We start from the raw sequence: 24,901 nt of genomic DNA, 5'->3' as shown, positions 1-24,901 counted from the left end.
TTATGGCTGACCGAATCGGTTCCGAAAGGCATTCGGACAGGTCGAGCCTTTCTGGACCCTATTCATACAGCTCTATGGACTTGGTTTCTGAATGAGCGAGTACGATGACCAATTCGGACAGCCTTTATGATTAGGTTTGCCTGGAAAAAAACAGCTGCCGGAATCGGTCTTTGGGTGCCCATAGCAGGCTCCCCTTCACCCAGGGCCATCTGAATCGGGCCCGTGTGGGTAGCCATGGGTCCCCTCTTCCCAACCATGCACAGTGTGGCAGGCACCATGTGGTGCCCACCACAGGGTGCACGATTTTCCCCAGCCACCTCTATCTTTAATGGGAGCCTGTGTTCTTGTTCGGAACACAGGCTCCCATTGAAGTCAATGGAAGTCCGACCGAATCATATCCAGATGCATATGGATGCATCGTACTCGGTCAGTTGGACTCCCCCAATCCGAGCAGTACGGAAAGCATTCCAGAACCGATTCAGTCAGTATGCTATCCGAACGAGATTGGAATCAGGCCCTAAGTACAACGTGAAAAGGTGCCTTATTTACAAGGCAATGTTAAGGCATGTTAAGTGGCTTAACATTGCCTTGCAAATAAGGCAAAGCCCGTATCACCACAGGAACATCGAAAAAAGTGATGTTCCTATGGCAATAGGGGCTTGTAAATATGCCCTCAGGTTTTCCCTGTACTTAATTTTGGTGCTGCCTCCAATTTACGACACCCTTGTAAGTAGGGGACAGCATCAAAGTCAATGAGAATTGCGGTGGAATGCCCACCGTAACACCCATTGCATGCCCCTTTCACGCTAAGTGTAGAGTGAAAGCGGTCCTTATTCACAATGCGGCATTAAGCCACATTAAGTGGCTTAACGCCACCTTGTAAATAAGGAGAAGAGTTTATCACCACAGGAACGTCATAAAAAGTGATGTACCAGTGGTGATAGGAGCTTGTAAGTATGCCCCTGTGTAGCACTAAAGAATTACTTTCCAGTCAACAGGTAAAGCTGCCTTTGTATCCACAGCAAGAACGGGATTAACGAGCACAACTGGCCATCATCTACAAGGATTGGAGTCAGAAGTACTGTCTATAACCCGTGCTGGTGTCTACGAACAGAGCGTTTGATGTAAGGTCTAATCTTTTTACAGAAGGAGTACAGCTGGGCAGCATGGAGCCAATTCAAGAAAGCATTTATGAGCACCAGAAGCAGTACTACAGGAGCGCCTACTTTTGCGTGCCTTTGTAAATCGACTTGAAATGTCCAACTCCCCATTATTATAAGCAGGCACAGTCTTTTCAATTTCTACTAACTATACAAATATTCCCATTTTAAATGTTTTAGTCGGATTCACAAAGGCTTGTAGGAGGATTTAAAAGAGTACTACAGTAGTACTACTTTACATATCTAAAAGTTCTTTGTGAATAGTATGTATGCATTAATATTTAGATAGCATAAACCTAGCTAGGAAGCAAGGTATATTTAGAGCCAGCTGATGAGGTCTATACTGGTTATTATATGCCCTGAACTGGAATTATAGGCATAAATTGCATGCTAGGGCTTATAATGAGGGAAAGGGCCTTTAACAACAACCGGTATGGCCTGAAGCAGAAGGGCTAAAAGGTATTAGTACATTCAAACCACTGAGGGCAGAATGATCTGACATAATAAGGGAGAAACAGAAAGACAAATATTGGAATGTTGGATCACAAGGCGTATACCAGCCATTATAAGCCTGCATGGTCAGAAGAAATTCATGATTTTATGTAAGACACAGAGGCTAATATTATGCATTATCCTCTTTATTGCCACACACACAGCCCATTGTATAACCTGTCTACCCTTTTCTCATACATTCACAGACATCACAGTAGTGGTGTAAATTAAACCTCCTGTTATTCTCAGCATTTTTTATTTTATATCAGTCGGGAGTAATGTGGTACCCCTGGAAGGAGTTCCAATGGTCTGCACCCCATTTCAGACCTTGAAGTTTTCTGATATCTGATATATACACTATTTAATGATCTGGTATTAAATATTGACTAGGATGATTACTGGGGAGTATGTGATGTTTAGTAGCTTAGGTGATGACTTTGGAATTTGTGCTCCTGGTTTAGAATCCCTGCAAAATCACTTGAGTGAAAATTGACTGGTTTTGGGAAAATCTTTTAACATCCTCTGCCTGAACATGTACATATGTGAAATGCAATCATAAATATGTGAAATTTAATGTTACTGTGTAACTCAGAATATGTACATCCCCCATTTGATGAACACAATTGTATGGCAAGGCACAGAGGCCAATATTATGCATTATCCTCTTTATTAACACACACAGCAGCAACAACAAGAACTTTTAACTTCAGAATTAGCATACTAGTGACATTATAAACAAGTATAAATGTCCCAACAAGCAGCCAACTTCCTTCTTTTTGCTGCAAAGCAGCGGTGCATTCTCCATTAGAGCGGAGGAGCGCCGCCCCCATGCCACTACCAGCAAATAAAATTATAATAAAACGGCTTTTAACCCCTTGCATGCCCGCCCCTTTCCCCGCCCAGTGCCGCGCTTAACATTAGCGGGCGGAGTTCATGACGAGCTGGACTCGTCATGGGCACAGCGCCACCGCAGCCCATGACGAGTCCAGCTCGTCATGGGCACTGAAGGGGTTAAACCTGTTTTATTATCGTTTTATTTTAATCCCCTGGACTCACCCCCAAGACTCTGATGAGTCTTGGGGGCGGGTCCAAGGAATGGAACTGCTGGTGGGGGAGTGGTGGGCACTCCCTTCACTGCGCATGAGGGTTTTGCCGGCCGTCTCAGGCCGGGCAGACTGTCAAGCTCAGTGAATCCCTGTCCAGCCCCAGCTGCATTGCTGGGGTTGGAGAGAGCAGGTACAGGCTTCCAGTCTGCCTGGGAGCGCAAGTTGCCAACGCTCAGGCAAGCCCTGATACTGCTTTCATGCACGTGCACATGTTTACCGCTTTAAACAATTTTCTAATTTTTATGAGAGACCTCTCGTTTTCATTGTTGTTGTTGGCTGTGTTATGAGCAGCTTTCTCTAGCGCACACAGCATGCGGTGTTCTAAGAACAGCACGCTTTGCTATGGAATCCTCTGCTCACATGGCTCTGTAGCCTAAGTTCCTCTCATGTTTCTCTGCATCATGCCTTTCATGCTATGACACCTTTAGCTCCAGTCACGCAGCTCTGCTTTATTTGAAAATGAATGTTGCCAAGGGCCTTAAAATCGGTTCCCTGCATCACCATGTCTAAAACAACCTAAAATACTTACTCGTATGATTAAAACTATCTCGCTCCCAGAAAAAAATTTAATTCGAAACATCTTTACATTTGTAAAATATCTATCATAATCTTCAAAACATTTCAAATTAATCATTCCAAATTCAATGTAGAGTCACTACTCATATTGTAATTAATACAAAGCACATACATGTTCTCACTTTAAAATTTACATTTCAAGAATACCTTGCAATAAATCTTGTTGATCAAACATAGAACTTATGTAATGCGTGAGCAGCAAGAAAGAAGGAAGATAATCCGGTCGGACATAGTTAGAGAGACCCAGAACCGGCAGTGGGAACTAGGTAGATATATACAGGAGCTCAGATCATTAGGCGCTACGGCCCAACTGAAATTCCCAGCTACATTAAGAATAATGTGGAGTAATAAGATGTTTAACCTTAAAGACCCTGATGAAGTTTTGAATTTGAAAGAAAAAATGAAAGCCAAGGGCTAGGCTCGGGACACTATAATGCACCACTCATACCCAACACGGAGAGGTGAGGGCAAAGGGCACAATGGAATTGCCCAGCTTGATCAAAAGGAGGGTTCCTTGGGGGGGTAACTATAAACATATCAATGTAAATAATTCACTGGGTGGAGAGCAGTGGCAAAAAAAAAAAAAAAAAAATAAGGTCCTCATATGTGGCAAGTATATTCAGATTAAGAGTGCAACGGAAGGGTGCTGCCAGCAATATAATTAAATCCAACAACACTCGTAGCCTGAGGATACTAAGCTGGAATGTAAATGGGTCGAGGGTGCCATTCAGAAGAAGGAGAATTCTATTGTTTTTTAAAACAATCAAAAAATGACATAATAATGTTACAAGAGACACACCTTCGGCAAGTAGAGTAGGAAGGAATTATCAAAGGCCAGAGCTGGATTAACCAGTATGCATGTACAAATCAAAATTGTAATGTAAAGGGGGTTGCAATCTTAATAAAAATCAAAAATACAGCACAGGATAAAATACTAGAGGTTATTGTGGATTCTAAGTTGCAATGGTTGATAGCTATAATAAACATCAATAGCACTAAATATTCTTAGTCACATATTATGGTACAAATGTAGATGATCCTTCCTCCCGGCAGGAACTACTCCAACAATTGCTAGACAACGAAAACGTTATTATAATGGCTGGTGACTTTAAAGCATTACTCGATCCTGACAAATCCTCTTCACGACCAACGGTGAATACACCAAAAATGAGGAATGCTATACAAAATCTAATGAAGAATATGGGGTTGATGGATCCCTGGAGGTGTAAGGCGTGCAGCAACAAAGGCTACACATACCACAATAAGAAATATGGTCATGCTTCCTGCATAGATTATTTTCTAATCGATATCAGGTCAGGTAACAAGGTTGCAGCAATCACTCATCAACCTGAACACTTGTCAGATCACTCCGCAGTTAGACTTGTTTTAACTCTAGATAGTGATATACCTACTCCTCTGTGGACTTTAGACAGGTCTATTTTAGAAGATCAGAAGATAATAATGAATCTGAAACTATATACCCTAGAGTCCTTTGATATAAATAAAACCTCTGCACCCGGCAAGGCTGCCTCATATCTCTATTACTGTTCAATTTATACATCGAACCTCAACCAGAAGAATCAGGCAGGAACAGCAAATCTCCCCATTCCAATATCTAGAATGGACCAAGAAAGAGGCCCTCTATGCACATGACCTTATGATATACACGCAAGATCTTGTAGGTGCCTTTCCCATCATTATGGATATAATAACAGATTTTGGGAAAGTTTTGGGATACTCACTCACTGAAGGGAAAACTGAGATTATGGCATGGAACACACCTTTAGACACAACAACGAAAAAGCAAGAGAAGAATGAGATCAGGTATTTAGGTGTACAAGTGACGAAAGATATAGATATCATGATAGAGACCAATTGGTCAAAAATCACAAAAGAAACCAGAAAGTTTCTAAAACATTGGTCTCACCTCCCCTTATTGATCATTGGCAGAACTAACCTTTTCAAAATGACACTTCTCCCAAAATGTACCTTTCTGTCTAATGTGTTAACCCTTCATTCTGAGGCTAAGTGGATGAGGAAGGTACAGGGCGAGCTAAACTGTTTTATTTGGAACAATAAGGCCATCAGAATTTCCTAGAAGAAGCTGCGTAAAAAAAAAATCGATGGTGGTGTGACCTTGCCCGATTCCAAATATACTGTTGGGCCTTCCAATTAAATCACTTAAAAATTTTGTTTACAGATAATCTCCAAATAGAGACGTCCGGCTTTGGAGCCATAACCGAAGACCTGGCAGAGCAAAGAGCTCACTTTTTAGTCAAATTTGGGCACCCCAAATATTTTAAAAAGGTGCGACTTAGGGTTTTGATCGCAGCATGCAAGTTGTGGATACAAGTTAGGAGACCCCTTGAAATCTCCTACTATTGTCATCTGGCCCCCGTTTGGGAGTCCCCTGGAATGCCATTATGCCTAGTGGACTCACTTGCAACACCACTCATCGAGGCCAGGATAGAAAAATGGGGCCAGCTGCTAGGGGAAGAGAATACAATCTTCATGGGACTTCATTGCTCACGAAACTAACAATACACTGTCAAGGTTTAAATATTTACAATTAACAAGTTGGGCTCGTGAACAACCAGATGCAGGCTGCGCTATGCACTGGGTAAAAATAAACGCGACACCAACGTGCAAAAAAAAAGAGATCTCCACCTAGTACTGGATGCCGGTTCATGCAGAAGACGGCCACAACACCCTACCAGAAGATAGATGGAAGGAAGTTCTCCCTGAAGCTGACATACTATCTCTGTGGCAAGTATCTATGACTACTCTTTGGTCTCTTGTCAGATATGCCCCATTAAGAAAGAACCATCTGTTTACTTCCCATAGGGTATATTGGTCCCCCTTGAAATTGTCTAAAATAGGAGAGGAAATTAAGCACTTCCCGAAGTGTGATGAGGAGAAAGCAGATGAGGCCCACGAGGTCTGGCAATGCTCAGAGATTCAACTCTATTTGCAGGATGTTGGTAAGGTATTGAATACCCTTATGGAAAGAAAAATAGAAGTAAGCTTGCTACTGATCATCTTTGGGGCACTAGAAGAGAATGATCTTGGGGGAAAAGCTAGGAAGCTGAAAAAACAACTTTTACTTACCTTGATAATCATTGCAAGCAGGGAAATCTGTATTAAGTGGGTTTCACGCATATCTCCCTCTTGCACAGAATGGTTAACAGCCACTGAACGTTTTGGTAAAGTAGACTGCTAAAGTGGGTCACCGATTAGAACCAAAACTTGAGAGCCCCTAGTCGCATATAAGCTGGAACAAGCACACACCTAGAACTGACTGGAAATGGTCCAATGATTAAGAAACTTGCCTCCAGAGACAGTTTGGGTGGGTGAGCCCTTCACCACTCGCAAACAGAGCAGGAAGGTACATCAGGAGCGAATGTGCCCGGCAGGCTGCGGGCTTGGGCGCCAGAATCATTTAACACCTGAATGTATGCCCTTGCAAGTTGTCACATATGAGGCAAACAAAAAAAAAAGAAAGCTGCTTGTTGGAAACATTTATACTTGTTAGAATGTTTCTAGTATGCTAATTCTAAAGTTAAAAGTTCTCGTTGTTGCAACTATGTGTGTTAATAAAGAGGATAATGCATAATATTGGCCTCTGTGCCTTGCCATACAATTGTGTTCATCAACTGGGGGATGTACATATTCTGAGTTACACAGTAACATTACATTTCACATATTTATGATTGCATTTCACGTATGTACATGTTCAGGCAGAGGATGTTAAAAGATTTTCCCAAAACCTGACCATTTTCACTCAAGTGATTTTGCAGAGATTCTAACCCAGGAGCACAAATTCCAAAGTCATCACCTAAGCTACTAAACATCACCTACTCCCCAGTAATCATCCTAGTCAATATTTAATGCCAGATCATTAAATAGTATATATCAGATATCAGAAAACTTCAAGGTCTGAAAAGGGGTGCAGACCATTGGAACTCCTTCCAGGGGTACCACATTAACAGGAGGTTTAATTTACACCACTTGTGTGATGTCTGAGAATGTATGAGAAAAGGGTAGACAGGTTATACAATGGGCGAGGATCTATAAATCGAAGCAAACTAATGGATAAACATCCATTCCATCCCAGTTATGATATGATTTCTCTCTTGAACAAAGCTTGGTTACAAAGATACTAGGTGTGGCACAAAACGAATTACATTCATGGTTGAGCAATTCTTCATGTGATAACCACATCTGTGGTAGTCAATAATATTGCCCACACAAACTTCCTACCACCAACCCTCCGCCCAGATTCACTCTCTGGTTGCATCAGTGCTATTGACTCTGTACAGCGGTCTACTGTCTTTTAGATAGGGTTACGATATACAAATAACATATACATATACTTACTTACAAGCTACGTCTGGCTGCCTAGAAAGCCTGAGTCAGTACTGAGGTATGCATTTCACCAACATTACCCCATATAATGTCCCCAATGCTTCATTTCCAAATCAGTGCAGCTATTTATGTATGGGTGCCATGTTCTACGTTTCACTTCCAGGTAGTGGACAACAGCACATTAGCATCAGCACCACCCAGGGGTAGTGGAGATGTGCCGTGCTTGTGCCTTATTTCCCCCTTACATTCCTTGTGCTACTATACATCTCCTACCTTGTGTATCGATGCAACTTCACATGCTGGCTGCCATCAGAAGAGCCATGCTTGATCTTGGCCACAATCCACCTTATTCCCTAGCACTCAAGTAAATACTACTCCTACAGATGGCTTGACTATATGTCATATTTTACAAATGCCTTTGCTGCACCTCTACTTCACTTCAAATGGATTTGCTTGGAAGGAGTGCTGATTCTGACTTCCTTTTCTTCCATTGGTTTGCCCTATCTCTTACACCAGCACCTCTATGAGTGGGAGAAGCTTGCACATTTGTAGTCTGGTTCCCTTTCCCAAACTCTAACCTCATTGCGTCATGTCATACAGATGTCCCTGTCCCAAAAGATGCACACAACCTTCATTAATGCAATAAGAGAACAATATCGACTTTAACAGCTTGGTGTTATATTCCATTTAGGTACCCTATAGAGGTGCAGGTAACATTATAACCTTTCACCTATATCCTTCTCTACATTACATACATAACGGTTCTTGGGAACTGACCTTTTACCCAGGTATGACACTGCATTCAGAACGCTGTTTTTCCCTAGTTCGATTCTCATACATTGTGCATGAGGCTTCTTGGAAGCACAGCAGGACTAACAGCAGGATTACCATCTCCTGTATAATATCTCCGTATAAAGTTCAGGCCCGACATCATCCTTTAGGCTGACACAGTAACACAGCAAGGTAGGACCCCTGGGGAGACCTATGGGTATAAATACATCACATCTTGCTTAGAAAGATAGAGGAGAACGTGACTTCCTGGCTGACACACTGACCAGAGACGCTGAGGTTCCTGCATGCAGACGCTCCAGCTAGCAGTGGTCTAACATCCCTCGCGGGGTGTCCAACTCGACACCAGGACGGGGTCCCATATTCTCTCATTCTCAGGTAATGGGGTGGACTAGATCCTAGAGGGATTCTTGACATAACACCTACATAGATGCTAGATACATTTAGGTACATCTAATTAGGGAGACATCGTAGGAGAATGCACTTTTTATCATGTGTTTTATATACTTGTGTTTATTCATGATTATTGCAAGATGGTAGAGCTGTACCATCCATTTACTTTCTTAGTGATTCTAATCATATATCTCGGCTACTGTCTTATGGTTGTTGCAGCTCATATTTTCTACATTAGAATAACAACTGTTCAATAAATACTTATTAAAACGACCAGCCTGTTTATTCTGTGTATCTCTCTGAGACCAACCAAGTGAGCACGAGTGACTGAGCGAAAAGTAGTATATTGTTTTTACGATCCTGGGGGATCAGGGTTGTCATGTTCTGAGGTTGCCGAGAAATATTCTCTCCCGGATAAGAGGAGATTCTAGTGGCACTGTGAGCTAGCTGATACAGACAGGCTAACGTATTGGTGGGGGTGCACAGAATCAGTCTGCCACCAGTACCAAAGTTTATGTTATCCAAACGTGCAGATCCTGTATAGGGTATATAGGAACTACACGACAATGGCCGCTCTCATTCTCCTTGACCTGTCAACAGCCACCGACATCGGTGATCATCATCTACTACTCCAAAAACTAAGTGAAATAGGATTTCAAGGTATGGTTGTTAATTGGGCTTAGAATTACCTGCCAACCAGAGTCCAAACCATCACGCTTATCACTTTTGCTTACCACCAGTCAAGCCTAGTTGGTGGGGAAAGGAAATTAGACCATCACCAAACACACCCAAAGAAGCAAAGAACCAGACATGATCATTGACGCATACCTCTCATTCTAACCCTAGGTCAACTAGATGAATAAAAGTGCCTTTCTTGCTATGGGAATCCCATGCTGGATCTTACCTGATCTCAGACTCTTTCACTGGACTCCACAGGGCTCAATCCTGAAGTGCCACACCAACAGTCTCTATATTGGGCTCCCAAGACACCAAATCTGTAAATTTCAATGAATCCAGAATGTTACAGCCAGATAAGTTCTACCTGAGCCAACATGACCACCTCACTTCTGCCCTACTGGTAATTTGAAGAATTTCTCTTCATCACTTCTAAGACAGTCCACAGGACAGGACCTATCCTATCTCAATTCAAACTGAAGCTCTTCTCTCAAAAGAAGAACCTCAGATCCAGAATATCTCTGCTGTTGATCCCACCTCCCCCTTTTAAAGAATCATGAAGGATAGGAGATTCTTATCTGTTACAAAATGTAAGCTATGTGATTAACTTTAGAAAACAATAATGATAACCATAAATCAGCAAGCATTTAGAAGGACATTAAAGACCTTCCTTTGTACTAAAAAAATGCAATGGGGTATTCTACAGGAACACCTTGTCTGTATATGTAAAAAACAATCCTACCCATCACACTATTTCACTCAACACTCCTTGCACTGCTGCTCTGAAACCTGCATGATACAATACGAATGAAGCATCCTTATACGCATTACCAAATGCATCTTTATTATAGGCAACGGCTCAACAAACGTTTATTCAACCATGCACATTAAATGAAACAAATGCTTATTAGTCAAGCTCAAAAGCGCTTTGACACCAGTAAGTGGTAGAACGATGCAATATAATTGGCAATAAAATACAAGACAATTCACACGAAAAAATGTGGTTGCCCGGTTCCAGTCCAGCTCTCTAAAACCAGCACTCAATGATGGGTCTTGTGACCAACATCGTTCAGTATCACTCTTGTGCTCTGAAGTGACCGCAAAATGTTGTGATACAAAGCCTCTTCACTAAAATCAAGTATGATGTATACACTGTGAGATTAAAATCTAGTGACTGTCTTGGAGTTGTCCGCTTGATGCATATTTTGATGATGAAATATTTTTTGCTGTTTAATTCTTTTACTGCTCCAAAATGAACCTCATGTAAGAGATAGAATCACTGATTCAGTCTTCTCTTTCAGTTGGATATATCTCAGGGAGCTGATACCAGGTGCAGATGGAGAATTTAGAGTGAATTTCTAGGTACTTGGTGCCATGGGCTAAAATAGTGGACAGTCAGAACAATAATCCAGCCAGGGTCAGCTTTAGCGTTGCTGGTGCCTGGTCCACCAATCATTGGGCCCGATTCACAAAGGTAAAGTGAGGCGAAAGTCTAACTTTACGACTTTTGGTGTTCACAAAAGGCATTTACTACTCGTAAATGTCCTTTGTGAATACCAAAAGTTGAACTTTACGACTTTCGGTATTCACGAAGGGCATTTACGAGTAGTAAATGCTCTTTGTGAATACAAAACATCATAATGTTAGACTTTCATCTCACTTTACCTTTGTGAAACGGGCCCTTTGTTGGTGTCCCCCAACTGATCTCCTTCTCCATAGGTTCCTGCATCATCAGCCTCCAACAATGCCCCTCACCTCTACGTAGCCCAGTTCTGGCATGTATTTAATTTCTTTTATAGAGCTACTAATCCCAACATAGGATTTCAGAGCACTTTACATCACACTCACACTCGTTATAAAGAGGTAATGAATCATACAAGTGTGTAAATCAATATGTTTTACATAGACTATTGAAAACAACAAGCTCAGGGGCTTTGTCAGTGCAGCAGCCTATCTTATTTTGCGTGCGCCCTATCCTATACTGTGTGTAATACATTGTTTAAACTAATGATATACATATTCACAGCGCGTTCTGTCACAGAATGGACCCTCATAGCATTATAAATGCACATCCTTATTCCCCAGTGGACCAACCAGGACTGAAATCAGAGACCCTCTAGGCACACACTTAGACGCCTGCAGTGATTCGATTAATCAACTGATTTTCCTAGCAAAAAATGCATTTCGTACAGATAGGTTTCAGTTGCATTGATTTTCCATTTAACGTGTGTGCATTACATACGTTGGGCCCGATTCACAGAACTCACTTAAGACAAAATCCTAAACTTAGTACTTTTGGTATTCACAGAAGGCATTTAGTAGTAGTAGTAAAGTTAGGATTTTGTCTTAATACTTTTGGTATTCACAGAAGGCATTTAGTAGTAGTAAAGTTAGGATTTTGTCTTAAGTCTGTCTTAAGTCTGTCCTAAGTTTGTCGTAAGTTTGTCTTAAGTTTGTCTTAAGTCTGTCCTAAGTTTGTCTTAAGTCTGTCTTAAGTCTGTCTTAAGTCTGTCTTAAGTCTGTCCTAAGTTTGTCTTAAGTCTGTCTTAAGTCTGTCTTAAGTCTGTCCTAAGTTTGTCTTAAGTCTGTCTTAAGTCTGTCTTAAGTCTGTCTTAAGTCAAACTTAAGACAAAATCCTAACTTTACTACTACTAAATACCTTCTGTGAATACCAAAAGTAGTAGGACAGACTTAAGACAGACTTAAGATAGACTTAAGACAAACTTAGGACAGACTTAAGACAGCCTTACGACAGACTTAAGACAAAATCCTAACTTTACTACCACTAAATGCCTTCTGTGAATACCAAAAGTAGTAAGTTAGTAAGTTTAGGATTTTGTCTTAAATTAGTTCTGTGAATCGGGCCCTATATGTCGATTATCTGTAGGTGAAAGTTCAACAAAATAGTTACAAAATAAGTTGGTCTTTTTAGTTACTTGCCTTACCCTGTCCCTGCACTCACTGATCCTGCCCCCATTCTTCTCAGGATCGCAGACAGTAAATTGCTCGAGCATGAAGGGCAAACCACATTGTAACACAATTAGACGCATTTTTAATCTGTGCAGCATATCCCAGGGAGACACCAAAATATGTTGTACAAATAAGGTAAAACAGCACTCTCCTCACTAAAAATCTAGCAGGGAGCTGTGGAGTCTGGAAAAATATGCCACCTGAAGCCTGGGGCCTAGTGTTTGGCACCCGATCCGGCCAAAGCAGTAGTTGCACCATACTAAAGCCAGTGTTGGGTCCAGGTATGAGCCGTATACATGCTGGTTATTATGCAGATGTTGTTTTACACACTCCTCTTATGAGTGGATCTTTAATCTTTGACCAACTTATTGGAGAATAATTTCTTGCCATTTTCTAGCTTTGCCCAGAACCACCACCATTCTTTTTAGTGCTCAACAAGTTTAATGGAGCAGTTGAAGCAGACAATGGTACCTTGCAAAATAAGGTCTTTTTCCGTGGCTCAATTGTGCTTAAACTGGATCACTTGAGTTAGTTTGCCGTTATGAGTCAAAGATCAGAAGAAGCAAGCAAATCTAAAGTGAGAATACATGAAAGCGAAACTGAATGCGCAATAAGTACCTCTAATTTTTTTTATATATCTCTTCTGAATATATGGATCACTGAAACAACATCTTTTTTTCATCAAGGACATTGAAATATCAGAGGCTGAACGTGTAACTTTCCAAGTATATTTACCAATAACAAGTCGTCCCTTGAATGCAGGAGCATACATATTGCCTATATCAGCAGAGAAAATGGGTCATAAAAACATTCAAACTGGATGAATCAACAGATACAACACAGAAGAGATCTTTCAATGGTCTATACAATTTTCACTGAAATATAAGACGATCACAGTTGTTGAATGAGGGGTCTAGTTCATCCATAAACAAAAGTTACAGGCCGAGGCACAAAAGATACCCCAAGAGACTAACAAGGGTGGGAAACAGCAAGGCTCGTGTTAGTATTGTGCGGGTAAATAATGACCTTGGTTGAATCTAGGTGGCCTCTTATCTGATTTATGGACTAGGTCTATTAGGTTGAAGTCTCAGTTCATGTCCACCTATCAGGATCTCTCCTCTTTGGAAGGCTGCAACATATCACACTCTCTGCCATCCCATATTTCAGCAATGCTGATTTCCAAACCACAATGAAGGGAGGTTGCACAGATTGCCAGCTCATCGCTAGAAGCCCCTTCACTAGAAAAGGAGCTAGGACTGAAAAAGAACAGCTAGATTTACTGGCCTTGTTTGAGGCATCAAACCTAGGGCACGTCTTCGGGGTAGAAAGCTCTCTCTACCCGTCCAATCCATAAATGATCCGGTTGCTTCCAACCAGAGCTAGCGAAGCATGGAACAAACCCAACCTGTTACTAAGAAATTGTCAGGCAGTCGTGGATTGTAGGCAAGTAAGTGAGTTGTACTCTCAGTGACACACCATGTAATCACTAGGAGTCTGAGCAGTCGAATCATTTTAAAGCAAGGAGATTGAGCTCTTCTCTTACTTTTGATACTGTCACGACCTATTGATAATATGTTTGATTTAACCGGCATTGGATAATTCAACCTACAAGCCCAACATGCTTTGTAAAACATGTATTTGTGGTGTAGTCCAAAACAAACATTTCAAACTGATCCTGAAGAGTGCTCGATGCTTGGCCTAAATGTATCTGAGCCTGAAATAGTTGATTTGCTCGTCCAATGTCACGTGCTGATACAGTTCCTGCTTGTCCCCGAGACTTCCAGTGCAACCTTTAATGGTGACATCAGAAGCTACACCCAAGTCTATACTTATTTCTTAGGGTTGTTTCTGGATTAGCCTTCCCAGGAGAGAAATAACGAGGAGAAATACCTTTATTTTTCCTTGTTACTTCTTTATACCATGTGTGCTGTGCTCTACAGCTCACATAGACAAAGGAATATGCCTCTCAGAGTTGTGGTTGTGCAGGAATGTGCACCTTCCTGCAGAAAAACGATCCTGCATGCAACACAGGCCCCCTTGCACCATGGTGCAAGGGGGCTTGTGTTGGAGCTAGGCTGACAAAATGGTGCCAGTGCAGGGGAAAAGGCAGGAATAGACAATGTTATTTTAAATATGGCACATTACCTGTCAGGCAATGCAACAAGGTGACTTCAACGCTCCGATGCATGACAACTCTCATAAATATGCCCCTCAATCCGTAACACAGATTTATCATGTTGCTGCATTGAAAGAAGAAATATACAGCCATGCCCATTCTATATTGCGCATTAGAGGGTATGGAATCTCTGGAGGGATGATTTTTGCTTTGAGATATTTTCTAGTCAACTATCACCAAATCAGCAACATTGAAAGCGTTGGAAGTGAATGTTTGATGAGAAAGTTGTCATCTATCTATCTATGTCTATCTATCTATCTGTCTATCTCTCCATCCATCTATCCATCCATCCATCCATCTATATTATATCTATGTATCTATGTATCTATGTATCTATGTATCTATGTATCTATGTATCTATGTATCTATGTATCTATGTATCTATCTATCTATCTATCTATCTATCTATCTATCTATCTATCTATCTATCTATCTATCTATCTATCTATCTATCTATCTATCTATCTATCTATCTATCTATCTATCTATCTATCTATCTATCTATCTATCTATCTACTTCCACAGAAAGGAAATAATTGTCACACTACAATGATTTGGTCATTAATCCTAATGAGCAAGTGCAAGATTCGATATTAGTGAGCATATGAAGCATTTAATATGATGAATGAGGGGCAGCCTTGAGCCAACCCTAATGGCCTCATTATGAGTTTGCTGGAAATACCAGGTAGCTGGATTCTCTGATTCCGACCAGTGCTCCTGCTCCATATTCTGACTATACCAATGTTTTTGCTCCTTGTAATGGAGAATAACCACACAGACCTAGGGATACCGGGTTGTTTATCATGTGGTTTACCCTGATCCCATAGACAAATACACTGCAATTTTCCACTTCTAAGAGAACTTTGAAAGTTTCAGCAGGGAGGCCAGCTTAGATTGAGGATGAGAGTCAGGGGATCAGGGGCCATGGAAGAGTAGGGGCACTCTGGGGGGAGTACTCCCCACGGATTGTGCTCTTGGATGGGGTAAGGAGGATAGAGTGCTCAATATTCTGGGCTCCGTCACTGCCTAGGGACTGTCCTTCTTTTAGGGGAGATTTGAGGTTGGTGTATCTGAGTCTGCTTAGGGTCGGTCTTGTATGTTCCCTGTAATGCTGAATGGGCTGGACGGGGACTAGGCTGCGTTCCCGCCCTCAGTCACTCTCTCTGCATCATATCACCATGTGTAATCTGCGTCTGGTCAAACCAAACCCAATGTCATCAAGCCAAGAAATATCAGGGCTGGTGTTTCTGTACCTATACTTTCCAGACCTGAAGACACCTGGCCGCTCAGAGTTGCGAGTATTGGGGTTTCACATTGCTTTGGACGGAATACTACCAGACATATATTCTAATCTGTGCTATGCAAATATGAAAATTATGCACCTATCTTTCTAACTATCAGATGTGTGTTGTGATAGGTCAGCACCCTCACTTCTAAACATCTGTAGTGACACTGCGCAGTGTCATAGTCATATTTAGAAATGGAAATATTGTGATGTCATTATCATCACCTTAACTCAAACTATAAGCAGATAGTGTCAGACCGTTCGGTCTGTGTATTCAGTGAGCATCTTTTTATCATCTTTATCACTGAAAAAATTAATTTAGTAGATGTTAAATATGCTCTTGATTGAGACCTCATGTCTAAAATTGACCAGTTCCTGTCGAGGCGCAGCTCAAAGTGACAGGCCAAACTGAAAGGCAAAATTATATAATTTCACTCCAAATGTGGGAGACACAAATACTAGTTCTTAATCTTCCAAGCCAGTGAAGCAGATGAGACAGCCAATTTTAAAAGGGGTTCCCTGGAAACGCCCCAAAAAAACTTTCTAAATAAAACATTCTACAATGATACAATTTACAGCACATATTCCAAAAACATTGGCTAAAAAACTGCCATTTTGGGTTCAATTATGACAGTGAGTTCGTGCAACAATGCAATTATTAAAGGCTCAAAACAGAGCCTTGAAACATTATTCCCCTTAAACTGTTAATAGGTTATTTATGTCCTCAGCAAGAAACTACCTATCTGCTAGAAACACTTACTTCTTAGGAGACGCATTGTGAATTTAGTGGAGAAGTGTGGCTCAATGGTTAGAGCAGCAGACCCTGATGCAGAGGTCTGGCTTGGGACCAGGGTTCAATTCCCCGCCTCGGTGGGTCTTGGGCTCAAAATTCCACAGACCTGATAATTCTTGCCTCGGTGCCTATTCCAATCATGGAGTCCCACTCTGCAACTCTGGGCAATAGCTTGCTTAATTTCTACAACAGCCCCCACAATGCTAAGGATGCCTGGCCTCCACCTTGGGGGTCCCCAGGGGTGGACACCTCACAGAGAAAGCCAGGATGGGTTCCCCAGCAGTGTTCGTACAAGCGCCTTGATACCCTTGCAGGTGAGTAGTGCGCTATACAAGTATCAATTTATGACACTGAATCACAGCCTAAAAACATCTATTTTGTACCAATAAACACCGGATTCGCTTTAAATATGGACCAGGACTTGTATTGTGCATATCTTTGTTTTTGTGCCAAATACCTGCCCACAAAATTGTTTGCACCACAACAAAATATTATCAGAGTTGCTCGTCTGCTCTCCCAGTAAGTTCTAAGGTTGCACCTCTCTACCCTCAGTAGCATGTGCTTATATTCACGTTTTCCTTCTTAGGATCAATTCGTCTTCTGGAGCCTTGCTGCTGAGCTCAGCATTTCATGATTTACTGAGACTCTGATAATCATCACAAACTGTGATGCTCAGGCGGTGATAATAAAAAGGCAGTAATTAAACCGAGCTACTAATAATACTGAGAAAATCCTTAACCCCTGATGTCAGTGAGAAAGGACAACGATGAATCTATGATGGTACCGGGACTCTATCTCACTGAGTAACAAATGATGCGGAACAATTAATAATACTGGACTGCAGATGCCAGTGTGGCACTGTTTACCCTGACCACTGATTACAATAAGTCGATTATGTTGCTGGGGAACCAATGGATCTAACCATTGACGATACTGAGCCATCAAGAGTACCAAGCCATTGATAATAATGATGAATGGTGAATGGTGATTCTGAACCCACGATAATATGGTGTCAATGAAAACATTCCATATATGATGATAACTTGTCATTATTGGTACTTTGTGATTGCTTATGTCAAATCCACCACAAAAGAGGTGGGTTGCTTAATCAACACACCGAGCGAGAGCCCTAAGGTTGGATTTGGATGCTGTCTACTGCAGGTCACGTGGGGCCATTAAGAACAAGGAGGCCATCTTTGATGGAAGAGGATGCCTCACACACAATACTGTGTCATGCTTCATCACAGGCATCGTCTCCCCACCCTGGTGAGATGGTACTACCAGGGCGGACTCAACCTCCGCAAAGACTTGGCAGTAGGAGGGATTTCTTACATTTAACTTGCAGGACCAGGCCGGGATCCAGTTTAATTAAAAATACCTTTAGGTTCCTTGGTTGTCACCTTTATTGTTGAGGACCTAAGGTACACTAAAATCAAATCAAGTGATGGAAACCTTGGAGAGTGATGACTCTAGTCCATCTTAAAACTTACCGATATGTTTCTGCCCAAATTTGTTAGTCTACTCGGTCTGGGGCATTTGTCAGGGCTGTCGGATCCCTACCAGAAATGGAATCAGGTGTTCACCGCTTTTCTATGTGCTAATGTGAGAAAGTACACCTAAACACATAACCCAAGTCAGTCCTACCTGGGATACTAATGTACGCATTTCCTCATTCACCCTATGCTTTAGGGGATACCAGAGACTCAGTCAAGGGAGGGGTGGTGTCCTTCATAGTCACACATTCATCAGAAGGTGCACCACTCTTGGCAACCTAAAACGCTCTGCTCCCTGCTGCTTGGCAGAGACTGCGGCCGAAAGGGGCATATTTACAAGGTGGCGTTAAACCACGCAAAGTGGCTTAACGCCACGTTGTACATATGGAAAATGGTGCTGCACCACCGGAGCTTCAATAAAAGTGATGCTCCGGTGGCGCTGAGGGCTCGTAAATATGCCCCTGAATATCGAGGACAAAGTACTGAAAAAAAATATTGATAGGTCAGTCTGAATCTTTTAAACCTAACGCCACATCTATGTACCTAGCAGTACATATATCTTCAAGGTGCATAGATGTAGAGTTATGAATAGTAAATTTGTACTTCCCTATATGCATTTACCTTTTGATATTTGGTCCTGCGATACTCTGCTCTTGATTTTCTTGCACCATTATATTCTCCATGCCGATATTGAGGGCCGGATTGGCCGTAGCAGGCACTGGGCGATTTCCCGGTGGGCAGGAAGGTTGGGGGCTGTTTTTGACACAGGGGGCCGCCATTGCAGCAGTGCTACAATATCAGACCCTTTACCAAAAACAGCAGCAGTGTTTCCCACCAGCAACCCCCCCCCCACCCCCGCGGCCAGTCCGACTTAATTGCCAGGGCTGGTTTGCATTCCCAGACCGGACCCAATATTGATTATTACAATCATTCCTTTTTGTATGATCAACGCACATTGGGTGAATGTTTTTTAGTTTCCAGCTCTTTTTTTTGCCAAATATTAATGTTTGCAATCCCAGTATCTTACTACTTACACATGCCCGTCCTCAAATATATCCTTTCTGTCCAATGTTATGTCCTGCCAGTGTTGATTTTTGTAGTTCCGTGTCGAAGCGATCAGTTTTTTAGAGAATCCCATTTGCTTGACTGGGAAGGTGCTAAAGAGAAAAAAGAAAGAATGTGTATTCATAAAAGCAAGAATTTGACATAGACACTTGGGCATCCTAATGGCAGCCCTGGGCACTCAATGCTTTGTTTTTACACATATGCATTCTCTTGATTTAGAAGTCATACTTCGCATTGGCCAGGCCAGCAATATATTCTGAGCCGCAATTCAAATGTTAGGTCACCTACCAGTGCAAGCACCAGCAGTAATGGCGGCATAAATAACAGTGATAATGGTAATATGAAAAATAAAGGAATTCACTATCCTGCCAGCAGGAAGCTTAAAATGGGCAATAAATATGAGTCGTGGGCAGCTGCAGTGCAGCAATTGAAGATACTCGCTTACAGAGAAACGACCCTTACTAGAGGATGATAGTCTTGCATAGAAAGATGTGGAACGCAAAACAGCAAACGAGCGGGTGTGATGGACCAATGGAAAAGAGTTTATCGCTTTATACCATGACATACTGTTGGTCTAAAAATTGTTTCATGAAGTCATCTACATCTAACAGATGTTAAAGCACTACATTACTTAATCTCCCTCATCTAACATAGCTAGATCACATTATATTACATTACGTCTCCAGGAGGCGGACACTGCACTAGTGCGGTGGATTTTTCCACCGACATTTGCACCGACTGACAAGTGTATAAAGTACGTTTGCACCTACCCACCAGTGCAAAACAACATTTGCCTGACCAGCACAACCAAAAACAACTTTTGTAACCAGTGGCATGACACAAAATGATGGGGACCTCCTGTAGAATGAGAAGAGGGCCCCTTAGCCTGCCATATCTCACAGATATTTATTGGTCTTGAGATAAATCGGGTCTCATGAAGTGTTTAGGGGCCCCTGAAGTGTTGGGGGACCCCCTACAGCGCAGGCAGTGACACACAGTGTGACAATCTTTGTTGGCACTCCCCAAAAACAGCCTTCTCTAAACTTTTCCCTCACTACCACGCTCCACCAGTGCCCCTCATTCCCCCATAGCCTCTCTCTCACATGAATTTCATTTGTTTTATAGCGCTAAAAATACCAGTTTGAGATGTCTGATCACTTTACATCACACACACACAGATTATACAGAGCCAATGAATCATACATATGTAAATCAGTCTATAGGAAATGTTACATAAGACTATGAGGATTTCAAGGTGTAGGAGTCACGTTTCACCAATACTGGTAGGAAGTAGATTTTAAGAACCTTTGGTCTGGAGAAGCACAAACTCAGGATTTGAAATATACCACATTGGTTGACTTTGCTAATAGGGATGTATTTCTAACCAAATGATACTTTTTAGCATTTTTATAAACATTTGAATTATGAAAAAAGGAAAAGAAAACTTACCGCTCTAACCTATACCATGCAGTTTGCCTGCAGCTCTTTGATGACAGTTCATAGCTCACTGAGCTATATTAGAGTTGCAACTTATGAACTGCAAGTAAGAAAATGCTCTGTGTGACAAAAGCAATAACGTACTGAGTGATCAACATAAAATACAGTTTGGTGATTTGAGAGGTACACGATCTTTGCAGCAGGCACATTAGCACTCTCTGCTACTTTATCATGAGTGGACACTGTCACTAGACACAACTTTATTCTCTCTCTGGCAGAGGAATTAATCACCAGTGTTATCTTGCCATTTTTATTTTTGCATGAAACTGCTGTACACACAAAGAAATCTGCAGCAGATGCTTTTTAAACCGTGTTATTTCTAAACACAGTACCTCGCCTGAGGTAGGGCAGCCCCACAGTTCACACTGCCCTAGGGACAGCCCTGACCGCAGGGGCTGCAGAGGCCTGTGTTACGCCCCTGTTTATAACAAGTGAAATGTGAGAAGCGTTTTAATGCTCATCTTTGGAAGAAAACTTTATTTTTTACACCCTTTATGCAAAGCTTCTGCACTTTGGATGCAGCTGGCAAAAGCCAGAAGGTGAGTGTTATTTCAGGCATATGGCAAGCTAGCAACATCTATGGAATGAAAGAGGAGAAGTGGATGAAAATAAGCATTGTTAAAACGAACAGGTCTCACCTATGAAAGAGCCAATCCTATTGCTAATGTGTTTCAGCCATGTTGTAGAGCAGTGAGCATGGCTAAAAGTTAGAAAAACCCTATGATGCAGCTAATGGACAACAGGGGGTGGGAAGGAAGAGGTAACATGGAAAAAGGGGGGAGGGAAGAAGCAACATGGAAGAAGCAACACATGCAATGAGGACGAAAAAATAAAATTAGTATCTGCATAATAGCGCGAGCAGCAGAAGGGCTTTAATCAAAATGCAGCAATCAGTACTTCCACACAAAAAACATGAAACTGGTACAGACTGGCCAATTAGAAGGCAGCAAAGAAGAGTGACAATGAAGCCAACAAATGGTAAGCAATGGGTAGGCTCCAGGCCCCTTGTAGTAAACAATATCTCTTGCAAGCGACATCACATGGACCCTGACCCAGGTGAGACCTAAACCATAACTTTCAACCATAAGGCTGGTTGACCTCACCTATTGAACGAAAGAGAAAAAGCGGATGAAAAAACTGTAGTTATTTTACCTTCACACATGCAGGCTGACCACACCTATCGAACTAAACTGAAAATGTGGATAAAAAGACAGTAGTTATATAACCTTGGAGGCCAACTGTTACATTCAACATGCCCTCATTTTAGCACTTTAATCCAGGGCCACCTAGGTGCCTTAGCTTGTTGAAGAACAACTAACACTGATCCGCCCTCCCATTTCTCATATTTAAATCATACAAAACAATGTCACCATGACTGCACTTAACCATATGGCCATCACCCCTGCGGCAACAGGAAAAATGCATAAATATATTAATGTGGTATTGGCTATGTTAAGGTGAAGTGAAGTATTGGGGAGTAATAAAGAATAGGGGTTAGACCTGGCATCTTTAGAGTGGTCTTCCCCCAGTCTTTTTGCTTTTTACCTCCACATTTTGCAGTATCTTTTTGTTGGCCTTCGGACTCTGAGCACTTTACTACTGCTAATCTGTGCTAAAGTGCATGCGCTTCTTCCCTAAACATGTGTATAATTGTTGTATACCTGATTGACATATTTAATTTACTTGTAAGTCCCTTGTAAAGTGATATACCATATTCCTAGGGCCTGTAAGTTAAATGCTACTAGTGGGCTGTAGCACTGATTGCACCACCCACAGGAGTAGTCTCTCAAACCTGACTTTGACTTGGTGTTTACAACTGCTTGCCCACCCTTAAACCACCCTTTTATAACATATAATCCTCCCCTAAGGTAGGGAGGGTGCTATGTAAGTGAAAGGTAGGACATATTCTGTTGTGGTTTCTATGTCCTGGTGGTGAAAAAACGCCTATTTCATTTTTCACTACTGTGAGGCCTACCCCTATCATAGGTCAGCATTGGGAATTCCCTTATACATTTTTAAGTGGTCATTCCTAATCAGAGGGGAGTAGCTTTTCAATGTTTCATATGTTTGGAATGGTATTGATAAATCCTACTTACTGCTGAGGTTGGATTTAACTATACTATTTTAGAAAGTGGAGATTTATCTGCACTTACTGCTCTGGGTGACAGCTACATTTGTGCATTCCCTCTAGACAGCCACAACACAGGTCACTCAACTGCATGTGCATTATTTTGCATTCTGATAGGTCTTCCTAGACTGAGAGGGTTGGTGGGGCTCACAATACAGTTGAATAGGCAGTGTGCTGCCCACACACAAGACACTGATAACCCCCACCGACAGCCATGCAGACAGAAATGGGTTGTAAGGGATCCTTGTTCACTTGAGAGAACTCCTTTGAAGTCACCCCTTACATTAAAGGCACTTGTGGGTTTAAGTACTGGGGCTCTGATCCCCTAAAATCAGACCCTGCATGGGAATTGTAACAAGACACTGCTGGCTCTACATCTGCACATTGCCAGAAGGACTTCTCTGCTGCCAGGAGGGACTGATACTTTGCTAACTGCTTTGCTGGGTTGACATGCTGCTTGCTGAGTTCTGTGCTTCAGGAGGGACTGCCACTCTGTGACCTGCTTTCATGTGCTGGCAGACTGACAGCTACCTTTTGTTGTGCTCTCTAAATGCTGTTATCTTGCTCTCTGTTCCTAAAAGGCCCAGTCATCAAAGACTTTTTGCCGTACCAGCACTGTCATTGGACTCTCATTCTGGCAGCTGAAACCTCATCAGACTCCGTGCTTTCCTTCTCTGCAGATCAGTGCTCCACCTTGGGAGGCTGACACTTAGTGTCCCCCACATCCGCGAGCTGTAAGTAGACACTTCAGACGAGGGTGGAGCCTTAGGCTGGGTGCACAGCTGATCTGCTGTATTCCCTTCAAACGCATTACACAAGCAGCGCTGAGTGCAGCAACTACGTCGTCCCCGCCCCAGCCGCCTAGGGCTGTCTGACTCCAGAGCCCCCTAAGCCTTGTTCCCCATGCCCAGACCAGGTACAAATTTACAGCAGACATCAGAGGTCCTGGCAGTTTCCGTGATCCCACTGACAGGCGGTGGAGTCTGCCTCAGTAGCGGTGCAGTTCCAACGCCTCTGTTGTTTGCACCTGGGAGTGTAAGCCAATCAGCAATATCGTGACTGCCCGATCCAGTATTCTTTCGATACGCCAGAGTTTGCTAGTAAACAAAATGCTTTGAACGTGAGTGTCCCTTTGATTCTCAAAATCTATTCTTGGTATACTTTAGTTGTGCATATCTTGAGAAATATATGTGATATTTTTATCCTTTTGGTTTCTATTTTCTAATAAGACAGACAACTACCTTTATAAACATGTGAGGAGTCTTTTTGTGCTGTATTAATTGTGTTACTGTGTGTGTGATTTGAACAAATGCTTTACACATTGCCTCTTTAGATAAGCCTGACTTCTCTGTGCCAAGCTAGAGCACAGGCTATCTTTTAGGGTGTACTTAGCTTACCCCGACTAGAGTGTTGATTCCTGTTCAAAGGGGAATTCCTGGTTCACTGAAATATGCACCCAAATACCTCAGTGAATGAGAAATACCATTTCTAGCAAGGGTGTACTTACCTCACCAAGTTTCAATCCTATTTCGAATATTTAATCCATACAAAAAAAGTGAATATGTCTGCACTTACCCATATGGGCATCACCCCCACAGCATCAGCAAAAGTACATAAATGTATTTACGTTGCATGGACTGTGCGAAGGTGAAGTGGAGTATCAGGGAGGAATAAAGAATGTGGTACCTACCTCAATGCAGTTTCCAACCCATTAAGAATTTTCTTTGAATATGAGTACCATACATGTACTATAGTTTACATGGCCTCCAACCACACACCTCCCCCGCTAAAAAACGCTCTCTTACACAATGAAGAAAACATTGTCACTCAACCTTCTAACAAGACCACTGATGATTTATGCATATGAACCCATTACTCTCACATGCACACATCAGTCTTAGGGACATATCAGAACATAATACACATCAAATGATGCTC

Source organism: Triturus cristatus, chromosome 5_2 (genome assembly GCF_964204655.1).
Source record: "Triturus cristatus chromosome 5_2, aTriCri1.1, whole genome shotgun sequence".
Classification (NCBI taxonomy): Eukaryota; Metazoa; Chordata; class Amphibia; order Caudata; family Salamandridae; genus Triturus; species Triturus cristatus.
This window is presented reverse-complemented; position numbering follows the sequence as displayed.